The sequence below is a fragment of the Mytilus trossulus genome, chromosome 14 (assembly GCF_036588685.1).
Source record: "Mytilus trossulus isolate FHL-02 chromosome 14, PNRI_Mtr1.1.1.hap1, whole genome shotgun sequence".
Taxonomy (NCBI): Eukaryota; Metazoa; Mollusca; class Bivalvia; order Mytilida; family Mytilidae; genus Mytilus; species Mytilus trossulus.
The window spans coordinates 72,766,163-72,780,193 of NC_086386.1; the positions used below are offsets into that span (position 1 = coordinate 72,766,163).

At 31.3% G+C, this 14,031-nt stretch overlaps 1 long non-coding RNA gene across 1 annotated transcript; it reads right to left on the bottom strand.

The window, feature by feature from the left end:
- Positions 1-5,817: 5,817 nt before the first annotated feature.
- LOC134696994 (uncharacterized) lies at positions 5,818-8,150 on the bottom strand. Its single transcript, XR_010103045.1, has 3 exons — positions 8,048-8,150; positions 7,451-7,534; positions 5,818-5,909 (listed from the first exon to the last, which is right to left on the bottom strand). It is a non-coding gene; the product is annotated as an uncharacterized LOC134696994 (long non-coding RNA).
- Between the last annotated feature and the right edge of the window lie 5,881 nt (positions 8,151-14,031).

Genomic DNA, 14,031 nt, shown 5'->3' on the forward strand with positions numbered 1-14,031 from the left:
ATTGCCGCCTCGAATATGCCCAAAAAAATAAAATATTTGTCACTGTACATTACTGCATGAAATTTGCATGAAATAGATTAACGTTTGTCACTGGCCGTTAGGAAATCAACCCTCAATCAATACTTGATTAAAGAGTTGTCAACGAGTACTCGAGTACACGAGTATCGCTCGGTAGTATCGAGAATCGATGAAAATGATACTCGACTAGTCGGTCTACTGTAACAGTTAGAATTGTGTTGATTTTATAGTTTAATTGAGAATTCCTCTCGGGAATGTATATTAATTAAAATTCATGAAATGTTTGCCACTGGAAGTTAAGCAGCCAACACTCAATCACTACTTACGATTGCCCTACACATACAAACTTGAATAACTTCCTCTGGATGTTAATCACTGCTAATCATCGTTCTGTTTATTGCAAAATTGCTAAGAAACATTAAGCAACCAACGTGCAATCACTCCACTAATTACATATCGTCCAGAACGTGAAATATTTGCAACTGGACGTCAGGCAAGCTATACTTAATCACTACTACTTAATAACATCCCTGCATGCACTCAATCACTAACTTTGATCGTCAAGAAAATGCCTGAAATAATTAAATGTTTTCCGCTGAAAGAATCGCAACCAACATTCTATCACTACTGCTCATCACCCTCATCATGCCTGAAACAAGGTAATACTTGCAACTGAATGTTATGCAATCGTCATTCAATCAATGTTTGTTATCTTCCGGACATGCCTTAAACAATGGACGTTAAGCAACCAACACTCAATCACTACTATTATTTATTATCGTCCTGAAAATGCCTGAAATAAAGAAATATTCTCCATCAGACTTTAAGCAACCAACACTTTATCAATGTTTATAATCGGCCTGTATATACATCTGAAACGATAGACACTGTACTTGTAATAAAATATATGTAAATAGTGGTATAAACCATTTTTTGGAGTGTAAAACATTCTTTGGATGTTTTAGATAAATTACGGGCTTTTAATGGTCCTTTTGATTCTGTTAATAGTTTTGATTTTTCTACTCTTTACACTCAACTTCCACATTATCTTATTAAACAAAAGTTTTCCTATTTAATTAAATGGTCGTTTGGTAAAGCTGAATGTAGATATATTTGCTGCAACTCATTTAAAGCCTTCTTCTCTAATGAGAAAGGTAAATATGCTAGATATACTTACTGGAGGTATGATGAGATTATTGAAGCTGTTAATTTTCTCCTTGATAATATTTACGTACGTTTCAGCAACACAGTTTATCGACAGGTTGTAGGTATTCCCATGGGCACTTCTTGTAACCCTTTAATAGCAGAGTTCTGACTTGTTTTTGTACTGTTACGAATCACAGTTTATGATTAAACTCAGTAAAGACTCGTCGAAATTGCATTCAATTGATAAATTCAACAACACTAACCGTTATCTTGATGATATTTTTTCGTTAAATAATCAAGAATTTTCTCAATATACTGCTGAAATTTACCCCAAGGATCGACTTTAAATAAATCAAATGTATTCGGTAATAACTGTCCATCCCTGGATTTTGATATTTCGGTTTTGAACGGGAAACTACACACTAAAATTTCCGAAAAAAGAGAAGATATTTCGTTCCCTATTGTTAATTTTCCATTTTTAGATGGTGATGTTCCTTAGGCACCATCTTACAGTGTTTATATTTCACAACTTGTTCGCTGTGCCCGTGCCTGTTGTGACGTTTTTGATTTTAACGAACCTAACCTATGTATTACTGGTAAATTATTAAGCCAGAGATATCGTTACCATAAACCACTTAAAATATTTACTAAATTTTTCCATAGATATAAAGATCTGGTTTTGAAGTTTGGTTGTACCTGTTGAAAACTTATTTCAAACGGGTTAGCACATCCTCATTTTTACGGAAATGTTGTTAACCGTGCCCGGAAATTTAAAAATGATCCATGTAAACTTGTTGATCCTTTAAAAATAAACTTATTCTAAAAGGTTACCTTTTCAACACTGTACTTATATCATTAAATACTGTTTTTATTGGTATCAATATTGATTTTGTTATCAGTAGATTAAAAGCTAACTAAATATTACTAATACCTTATATACATATACCTTTTCATGGGTCTACAATCTGTCGATATCTGTAACTCGGCATTGCACAAGGTCATGTTTTTCTCTGGCTGTTTATTACGTCTTTACACTAAATCCATTGTATGTTGGATGTGTACGGATTGATTGTTCAGTCTAAGATGCATGATTTTTCTATTAGTTGTTAGTGGCTTTGAACTAACTGCGAGTACTCTCAGATCTGTTCATTGTGTCTTTTTGTGTCGGGATGTATAAGTACTCGGCCACGTCCACTTCTATTTTTTGTCTGTCTGATGAGTTACGAAAATATAAGCCTTTTTCAACTGATTGTTATAGTTCGTTCTTATCTTGTACTGTTATACCACTGTCCCAGGTTAGGGGGAGGGTTGGGATCCCGTAACATGTTTAACCTCGCCACAATCTTTATGTATGTGCCTGTCCCAAGCCAGGAGCCTCTAATTCAGTGGTTGTTGTTTGTTTATGTGTTAAATATTTGTTTTTCGTTATTTTTTCTTTATATAAATAAGGCCGTTAGTTTTCTCGTTTGTATTGTTTTACATTGTCTTATCGGGGCCTTTTATAGCTGACTATGTGGTATGGGCTTTACTCATTGTTGAAGGCCGTACGGTGGACTATAGTTGTTCATTTTTTGTGCCATTTTTGGTCTTTTGTGGATAGTTGTCTCATTGGCTATCATACCACATCTTCTTTTTTATATTGAAATAACCAACAATTAAAGTCTAAAAACGAAATATATGCAATGACATTCAACAACCAAAACTCAATCACTACTACATATTGTCCTGATCAATTCTAAAAATGTAATATTTGACACTGGAGTCAAGCGACCAATGCTCAATCACTCCTACCTATCACCCTGAAATGCTATAACTAATAAGATATTTGTCACTATACTTTCAGAAACCATCACTCAATCACTATGTTTATGTTTTGGTGAGGTTAGTATGATTAAACAACAATAATCTTTTTCTTGTTCTGATCGAAATTGAATTTCGTTTTTTTGTTGTTGTATTCAAGTTAATCGTTGTCTCAATGTATATACACAATCTGTCGATTTTAAGAATGCTGAATCCATTTTTTTTACTTCAAGGTTTAATATGTTGTCTTTTATTTAACATTGTTTTCTGGTCATCCTATGTATTTTGTCATATATTTTTCAGATTTTTTTTTGTAAGCTTTCGGTCTTTTTCAATCACGCAAAACCTAATCATAAATAAATGAGTGAATTTCAAAAAATCTGTATGAATAATCTAAAAAAAATATGACTTAATATGTAAAAGACGTATTACGTTGGTTATATGTTGTACCGGAGTTTATATATGTAAAACATTTAGGTTTTCATCGGTTTATGTTATTATGTTATCAAGATACACTCGAAATAAGAACTATATCACGAAATATAAATGGTCAAATTTATTTCTAACAACCCGTGGTTATCAATCACCCAAACATATTTCTTGTGGACATTTTTTTTTATTTGCTCCTATTTCCAACTATGGCAAACAAGTCTTTTTTTATTATTTTTAATTTATCAGGTATTCACTAACAAAGTTCAATATTTGCTAAACATGAATAGGAACGACACATGAAACAAATCGATTCAATAGAAAGGCTGAATTATTTTGATTTTAGCAAATATATAGAGATCACAAATATAAAGCAATCACCGAAGTAAAGAATCACAAATGTATAAAATGACATAAACTGATTGCAACTAACAGACATGATCTTTCAAAAAATGTATGAACATGGTTTTCCTAAAAATCAAAAAAATAAATGACTAGTTTCTTTATCAGATTAAGTATAGGAAGAATTTATTAGAGCGATCATATCCATAAATATCGTTTAATTCCAACGGTTCATAATCTCCAATAAACATGATATAAACATAATTTCACACAATAAAATCAAAAAGAGTATATAGTATATAACAAATACACAACATAAACTAACAGTCCGAGCAAATCCCTTACTAAAAAGGACACTTGTGAAACATGGAAAATGTACACCTCGAACGACATATTGCTTATTCTGCTGATATCCTATTAGTATCATCAACTCACCATTCAGTGGTACATGTACGGTAGTAATATAATTTACAACATTTTCTTTAATTTTTTTTTAGTCATGTAGTTCTTTTTGATTTGATTAGAAAACACGAAAATTGGTATTTTTATTTAATAATGTTATATCTGTTAAATTAATTAATCATCGATTACATTGAAAACAATGATAAAGTCACTGATGTTGCATACAAAAAATACAGTAATTGATTATACCGTGATATCATTGAAATACACATATTAATTTTGAAATTAAATTTAAACTCTCTAAAATTGTATTCTCTAGTGTGAAACATTGATTACGCGCTAATGTTTGTTTTAACAAGTTAAAGTTTACATGTAGTCATCAGCTTGAAATTTCAAAATGTCATTCCGAGGCTGAGGCATCAATCCACAGGATGTCTCATTTGAAATGTCTTATGTCCATACTAAATAACAATAAGGCACACTGTGTTCCGTTCCTGTTAAACCTGAAACAAAATTGTAGATACTTTTAGATAACGTCAACAGTATTTAGAATTTTGTTATGTTGTAATCAAATTAAGATTATAAAAAAATCCATGGATTTTATGTTAATATAGGCAACACCAGTTCATGAATGTTAAATCAGTGGCATAAAAAAGCTTTCAAATTGTAAGATTCAATTCTTTGTAGCAACAATCCAACAGCGACTACATAGTAATAGGTAATAGTTCGTTGTTGCTTAACAGAAAACTACTTAATATAAAGTTACATTTCTAATTGGCAAAAGTTGAAATCATTATTTCTTTAACCTTTCTGAAGCCTTCCCGAGACTGTTTTTTTTTTGTGGAATATCGGTTTCACAGATGACGACGTATATTTACATGCCTCAATTATCGTAACCCCAATCCCGGCCGTTTTTACCCGAATATAACATATAAGGGTGCGTCATATAGAGCAATATACACGTAACATTCCGTAGCACCTGACATCACTAAAGTGTTTTGTGGGCTCGTGTTGTTTGTTTTTTGGTTTTCCATGTTGAGTTTGAATAATCGTGCATTGTCTGTTGATCTTATTTATTTTGCCATGGCGTTGTTAGATTGTTTTAATCTTATGTACTTGGAATTCTGTTTGGTATCGTTTGCCTCTCTTTTTTTAAATTCTACGTCACAAACAGAGCCTCAGTGAACTGCATGAAGGATCAACCAAGGTGCATTGGCAAAGAATGTTGTAAACAACAAGTAAATTGCAGACCAAACTGAACATGAAATTAATAAGGATCATTCACATTTTTTTGTAGGATGAATAAAATTGTAAACATCTCAGTTATTGCAAACACAAATTTGTACAAAAACATTTCTTAACAAGAAAAAATAATGTTTTATATATATATATATGAAATAACATCTTTAGTTTGTCGAACGATGCATTGGATGACAGTTATCAGTGTCATTGGTCTAATTCTATTTTCAAGTTTAAAATTTCTTCAAACAATAATGGCGGAACATTAATATTGCATCTACTTACTAGTCCATTCTATATTATTTCCAAATAATACAAATTAAAGATGTACACGTCAATTTAAAAAAAAAGAACTTCATTTTAATCACCATGGTTGAAGACCGTACCATATTTTTTTTGTTTTTCACATAAAATTATGTCAATCCCGCGAAAGTGTATACGACTCTTACCTTTTAACTAGGAAAAAAACTGCCGAAGTAGTCTATCTCTAGTACACTATTATAATATTTGTTGATGAACACACCACAATTCATCTATAAGTAAAAGATTTGCAATATTGATCGAATACTGTCAAATATTTATAAAAAAATATATAGGCGTTTTGCAAATGTTGTTTTGGTCATAGGCAGTTTTATTTTCCAGACATACTCGTTATATGTCGTCTACAGGTAGTAACAGAAACCGACTTTCAGCTGAACAATGGCGTTTTTGCCAGCTTAACATTTTACAGCGTCAATGGTTATTAGCCCATTGAAAGCTGATTAAAACTAACCAGATCTCGGGTCTATCATTTACAGTTCATGTGTGAACATGACGTTGTAAAAGTCTGACATTGACGGTGTGATTAACATTGAAATGTTAACCAATGCTCATGATGCTGTTCCTAGCGGCATTCGATAAATCAATTACTTGCCAACGTTGGTCGAAATGAATTTATTACGTCTATAGGTCGTAACAGAAACCGACTTTCAGCTGACCAATGGTTTTTTGCCAGCTTCACATTTTACAGCGTCAATGATGTCATATTTATACATATATCTAGATAATTAAGAGCATATCATAATCTATATATAACTTGACTATATTTTTATATGTTTTTCATACTTATAAAAATAGAATTAAACAACTACCATTTTTTTTAAGGTCAAGTTACAGTAAATGGGCTATGTCACAGATTTCAGTAAAATTTGGCATATAACTCAGGCTTGATGAACTTCAACTGAAAATCGAAAAAAATAATGCATTTATCTCAATTATCATTTGAAATATTACTAATTGAATTCTTACAAAATGGGTGAACATTTGTAAGGAAAGCACATGAAATCGGCGAAAACCCTTCTAAAATTTGTCTTAAAACCGCCAAATCTTTAATTCTACTCCATAGATTAAAATAAAAAAACTATATGTTGTTGATACATAAATTTCCGTTATAATGATGCAAAATAAAGATAGGGTCACCGTCTTCGTTTTTACGGTATACACCATTCAAAGTTGCGTTATTGGTGAAAAAATCCAACAAAACGTCAAAATAATCGTAACGTTATCGCGTTGCAGGCCGTAAAACGTTGATTTTTGACGTTTTTCACTACCCACAAGGTAACATATTGATTATTAGACAAAAAACGAAGTCGGTGACCCTATGAATATACAGTTTTTTAAGAAAAATCTATGGAGTAGAATTACAGATTTGGCGATTTTAAGACAAGTTTTAGAAGGTTTTTTGCCGATTTTATGTGCTGTCTATACAAATATTCACCCATATTAAAAGAAATCAGTCTGCAATTTTTCAGATAATAAAAGAGATAAATGTATTATTTTTACGATTTTCAGTTGTAGTTCAACGAGCCAAGGTTGTATGCAAATTTTTAGAAAAATCTGCGACATACCCCATTTACTGTTCCTTGACCTTTATATAAAACCGAACAACCATACCGGGCATATAACAGAATATTCAAAAAGATAATTGAGTACACAGTTTTAGAAATATTTTTACGAAGAGGAAGCACAGAGAGTTTTAAGAAAAGACGATTGCTTGATTGATATTCATAAATTAGACTGGGTCTAATATACTGACCTTCAACACAGACACAAATGTCTTTGCAGTGTATTGCGTTTTCAACAAACTAACATGCATGTCTACGTACACATCACCTTCTGCCTATATGTAGAAAAATACAAAAGAAGCTCGATTACTTTCAAATAATGATTTATCGGGTTATTAATTTATTTCCTTTTATTTCAAATTTACAATGTTGGTGTGATTCTGTTGTCAGTGTACATGTTTGATAATAAAATGAATACATTTTTGTTGCATGTTTGAACCAAATGAATAATATATCACATAAAAATAATTCATATAATATCTTTCGGTTCTTTGGATAACAAATGAGAAATACAGATTAACCGTGGGACCCTCAACATAAAACGTTTACCGTAAAGGCTATACAGTATAAAACAATAGAGAACAACTTAATTCACTTACTAACATTTAAATTTATTTATGCCTGAATTTTTTTTTTCAAATCACATGGACAATATTGAAAGGTATTATTAGCAGGTCATGTATGCACAGTTTGATAGCAATACATAACTGATACAACCGTTGGGTAATATACTTATTTTTAATGCTTAATTTCTATAAATAATGCATACATTTTTACTTAAATCATACCTCTAAACATCTCATATTTTCTTTGAAGGCTATTGTCCAATTGCTATCAGTATGTGAACAAGATATGTAGACATCATATTTAGCTATATCTTTGTTTTAAACTACAAAAGAAGACTACTGCAAATAAGGCATGAAAAGTAATAGTAATTCATCGCTAAAGGTTATTTTAACTACATTTATGTGGCGTAAACACAAAATTTAATCCTGGTATATATGATGAGTTTTTTTAGTGGATATACCATTCTAATTTAGGGTTCAAGTACATATTCGAACAAAGAGAGAGAAGCAAAATGTTCAAAAAGTTAAGTTTCCGTTTGAAGTGTGTCATCTTGTAGGAGCATGAATTGATCATAATTTTCATGTTTTAATGAGCATCGTTGAGTAATGTAACCACCATAAGATAGTGTCAGAAAACAGGTTTACTCAACATTATAATTTAAACGAAAAGTACAAGAAGGACGAAAGATACCTCAAAGATAGATAACACACTTACAACGATATAGCTAAAAAATAAAAAGTCAAAACGACAAATAATACTTAACATGAAACTACATAGAAAACGACAGACTTACCAACACGAACCCAATCAAAAACTGGGGGTTATCTCAGGTGCTACGGAAGGGTAAGCAGATCCTGCTCCACATGTAGCACCCGTCGTATTACTAATGTTGTTATACATCTGTTAAATAGTCTATTTCGGTAGGGTATATTCGTAAAAAGGGAAAGGTATTGTAGTTACGAAATAAGGAACATATCCGATATCATACGTTAAATGGTGATTCTGTAACATTCAATCAACTCGTGATGGCATATGTAAAATTTACAAAAGGAATGATTTCAACCTCACAATGTGGATACTCTTGGTTTAATAGTTTTCTTGTTGGCAGCAACCCTCTATCAAGGACATCATGATAAGAATCACAAGCCCTGGAATATCGTATCAATTGGGAGGTATATACTCCGTAAGCTAACGCGTCTAAAATGTTGCAACATAGAAATGGTCCACGATTGGAAAGCTAAAATCATCTCTTTTGTCGTAAAGTTTTTTTTCAACTGACACTCATTGTCAGCTTTTAGAAGCAAGTCAAGATATGAGGCAGACTAAACTGTTTATCCTTTATATCTAGTTTGATGGCATTTGTTCAACACAGTCACCAAAATTGTATTATTTAGTGAGAGAACATCATCTTTATAGCGGAACATGAAGCTAGAGGATATTGCTAACTTTTTATCTTTCTTCCTTTGGATTTCAGGCTCGTAATAATAAAGAAACAAGTCGGCAAAAAGAAGGGCACAATTGGTTCCCATTGGAATTCCATCAGTCTGTTGAAAAACACGTCCACTAAACGTAAAAGTATGTTGTCAATCAAGAAATAAGGCATCCTTATATTAACAGTTTCAGAGAATTTCTTTCTTAACTGTTTTTAAGGGAAGGAACCACAACAGTCACATGTCGTGGAGATTTTGCTTACACACGGGTCTACAATAAAAAATAATCAGTCTTATGTTCTCCTCACTTTGATTGAATGTTATGTCGTTTTAATTAATTGTTTATTTCCAAACGCCACTTTTAAGCACGTTTGTGGTGTTTTGTGGAGAACTTGTTATCAGTGTCGGGAGCGGGGATCCTCAGAGAAAACCATCAACCTTCTATAGGAAAGAATTGAGATTGATGGCGAGTGTATCCGCACATGCGGGGTTAGAGCTCATAACCACGGTCACGTGTTGTCTTGCTAGTGAAAACGATAGTAGAACAACACAGTGCATTCTTCCATCGAGGCCCCAGTATTACTTTGATGATCAGCATGGCAGGAGACACTTTCTCTATTGTCTAGACTGACTCTTCATGCTTTTTTATACCGTGATTTATTTTCTGACTTGATTGCTGTTATCTGATTATAGTTTAACTATTTTTTATCGTAATTTCTAACATTCGAAAACTATTATGATTAATACAAGCAGTTCTGATGGTGACCTGTCGATAGCATAACATGATCATTATATAAAATAATGATCTTTCTTTTGGACAAAAAATATATATCATAATTGATTGTATCAGAATCAACGTAAAACATAAATAACAAACCTAAATTTTCGGATTCCATTGATGATTCCATGTTTTCAACGTCAAATTTTAAGATCAGGAAAAAATCTGTAGTATCAAGTGATATACAGTGACTAAATTGAATAAAACATTGTCTTTTCGAATTCATTGCCGTCAATTTTTCTTATCTCGTTCTTTAATATCTGACTTTTTGTAATGTGTTACATTTGTCAATATACATAACACAGTAACATCTAGTTGTTTGTATCCATAATTTTTAATAGTAGATATATGAACATGTCTCATCGGCAATCAAATTTCTTATTTGTATTCCATAAACAAAATATTTTTTTTTTTTAATTCAACAATTTGTATTGAATTGTATCAATTAAAAGCACAATACTAAAACATCATTATTACAATACTTTTAACCCTTTAACATTCAAGGATTTTTTACCTTTTCTTTCCGGATAAAGGATATATGTTTTCAATCAATTGCACATTTCGATAAAAAGCTCACTCAAAGGACAAGTTAGACTCATCTGATAGATAATTGACCAAGGTTTCTGGAAAACTTGATTTAAGGAAAATAATTTCTTACGTTCGTCACGTGATATCCCTCAAAAGTCACGTGACATGCTGAATTAAAGTGACAAAAATGTACAATTCCAGCGGAAAAGCGGTTTTACAGTCATTTAGTGACAAAAATAGAACATAGTTTTAGAGTTAAATTAATGCATGAAGACTTTCGGAAACGTTATCGGTGAAAACTTTATACAGAAAGATGCAAAACTTGTCTGATTGGTAGAAATATCAAGACTCGAAACACCGAAAAATAGTGGATTTTTTGAGAATTTTTGTCATAGTCAAATAAATGGCCCAAGTTTATGTTAAAGATAAACTATTCGTAACTGCTTACAGAATACGCCTTTAGGAAATAATTTTGAGTAAATATTGAATGAAAATCTGGTATTTTTGAGTGCCCAGGCTAAGAATGTAACAAAAAAGAGAGAGGGGAGAAAAAGTTTTTTTTTTGTTTTTTTTATGTAAATCATGTATTTCAGTTGTCTTAATTGAAATTGAAAGTAAAGTTAAGTTAAGTTACATTTAATATAGGAATTTATTTTTTCATCCTCCGGCAGTGAGGTTTGAACACGCGATCATCCGGGTGTATGACTGTGCATCTTTCCACTGAGCCACAGAAACCATTGGAAAACTTATGAAATTTAAGCATATACGTCACCTTCTCTGTAAGACTAGAAATTAATTTTGGGAGAATATAATCAAACTTCGTTTTCTTAAGAAGCTATTTTTTGAAAATTATTATTTTTTGAAGCAAATTTGTAAGAAAGTTATTCAGAAATGTTCGTTTTTTCGTCTATATGTCACTATTTCTATACCTTAGCGATACGATATCCAACACCCTCATAACCAGACACTAAAGAAACAAAGATGTCTTATTGCTATTCCGACTTGGCTAACAATGTTTAACACATTCTAGATGTTCTCATCTCTTTTGCTATATAAACTGAAAAAACAAAACATGAAAATTCCTTGTAATTTGAGTTTGTTTCAGTGTTGATACTCTATGAATCAGATTTTTTGTATGTGTATGTGTTTTACTTACAGTGTTGATAGTATTCTTGTAAACGATCACGGTACAGTTATCAAAATTGTCATTTTAAAACAAAAAACAGCAACAATTTGTCTTGTGACATTTTGTGAAAATATTCTATTTAAAAATAGAAATAAAACAGTTTTCGCCCCAAAAAATCTTATCAATATAGGACAAATTGACATAATGCATTGCATTTTGTTGGTTTCCGACACCAAAAATATATGGTGGTATACTGATCGTCAATTTGAGCCCACAACCACATATGTACGTCAAAAATTGTCAACGATACAAAACTTCATGCAAACTACTCCGCCACAAATTTTGCTTACCGGTCAAATTGACCGGTAGGAACGTTAAAGAGTTAAGGTATTAAAGTTAGATATTTGAGGTGCCAACTCTGAAAATAATACATTTAGAAAAAACAACACTTCATAATCCTATCAAAATCAATCAAAATAACACATATGTGTAACATGTGTAATATGAACCTTTCTTCTATATATTAACAACTTTTTGGAATTTTGGATCCTCAATTATCTTCAACTTTGTACTTGTTTGGCTTTATAGATATTTCGATTTGAGCGTCACTGATTAGTCTTGTGTAGACGAAAAGCGCGTCTGGCGTTCTAAATTATAATCCTGATTCTTTTAATAACTAATTAAGAAGTGTGTAAATGGCGAAGCTTAGCAAACTATGACGATGAGCATCTTATCATTGAAATAAAAAGTATATACCAATTTACGTTAAATTATTTATTCTTACTTTAACATGACTCACCTAAAATTGTCCATATACTCTGAAAGAACAATTCAAATAAACTCGGTTCCATCAATAATTGTTTCTTCATCTCAATTACACACGAAAGCATCCAGTTTAATAAATGTTCGCGGGAATATAAACAATGTACAAAATGATTGTCGCATTTTTATATGTAAATCACTGAACCATATATGTTCAGGTCAGCTATTGTGTCACCTAAAATTTCCATCAGAAATACTAAAAATAACAATGAATAACACGAGTGACAATGTTATTAAACTAATATTTTCTTTATTTTTTAACTATGAACAAGCGATAAAAATAACTGAAAATTTTAACTTATAAATAAAAACGAATAAAATTAACAACAGACGGTGTGTATTATCATGATTACATCGAATTGTATTAGAAACCGTATAATGGGTTATGAAATATGCAGTGGCATCCACCCATGATATACATACAACTACTTATAAACTCATCATAGATACCAGAACTAAATAAAGTATATGGGCGTTTTTCAATAAAAGCGTTACTTTCAGACCTATAAAAATGGAAAATCAACCTGTCTAAAATTTAATTTCAAGAGTTATTTTGAATACCTTTATTGTAGACCTGTTTGCAAACAAAACGAGCAATCTTAAATACTCTTTAAAATGATAGTATTTCATAATCTGTGTACTGTTTCGTAGGAGACTAGAAAAATCTCATTTGTTTCTAAATTCATATGGAGAACCATTTTTATCGATAAAGATTAGACAGTACTTCAAATAAGAAGGTACAACTCGTCTTACGTAGGGGACATTTTGATGCGTTCCGTAGTTGACAAATCCGTTTTATAGTGGACAAAAAGTTTCGTAGTTGACATCAACCCTATTCTATGTTAATATAAACATAATAAAAATTACATGAAATTAATCTATGTTATTTGTTTTGTACGAATATAATTGAAAAAAGAGTAAAAAAAAAGACTGCATGATAGTGGTAGTATCCACTACGAAACTTTTTTTCTCCCATACTTGTGTCGTAGGTGACCGTTTCGTAGGGAACATGTTCACATTTTTTATTTTTTCCCTAAAATCCCTATATTGCAATAGTAACAAGACTGATTGTATACATCAAAGCATGGATTAAGCTGAACACTGATATTCTTTTCATAATTTTAAAACCAGATACTGAAGGAGGTTTGACCCGTTTCGTAGTGGACATTAACAAAAATTCGGTATCACTCTGGTCCATTTGATGTGCTCAATTGTTCAAAAATGTAATTGCCGTTATGAAAGCATCACTTCTTTTGTAAGATCCTAATGTTAATATCTCTTGCAAACAAAAATTACATTGATTTTATAAAACTATTTATTAGCAAATTTTAATAACTTCGTTTCGTAGGGCACATTTTGTCAGGGACACACCTTCTGAAATTTAAAATCCTATGTTAAAAGCTGTTTATAAAATATGTTAGCTCTTAACATACATTTGAATTATTAAAGAACTTATATTAAGTAAAAATAACATTTATTTCTACATTTGTTTACGATATTTTAGAGTATGAATGTTAAACA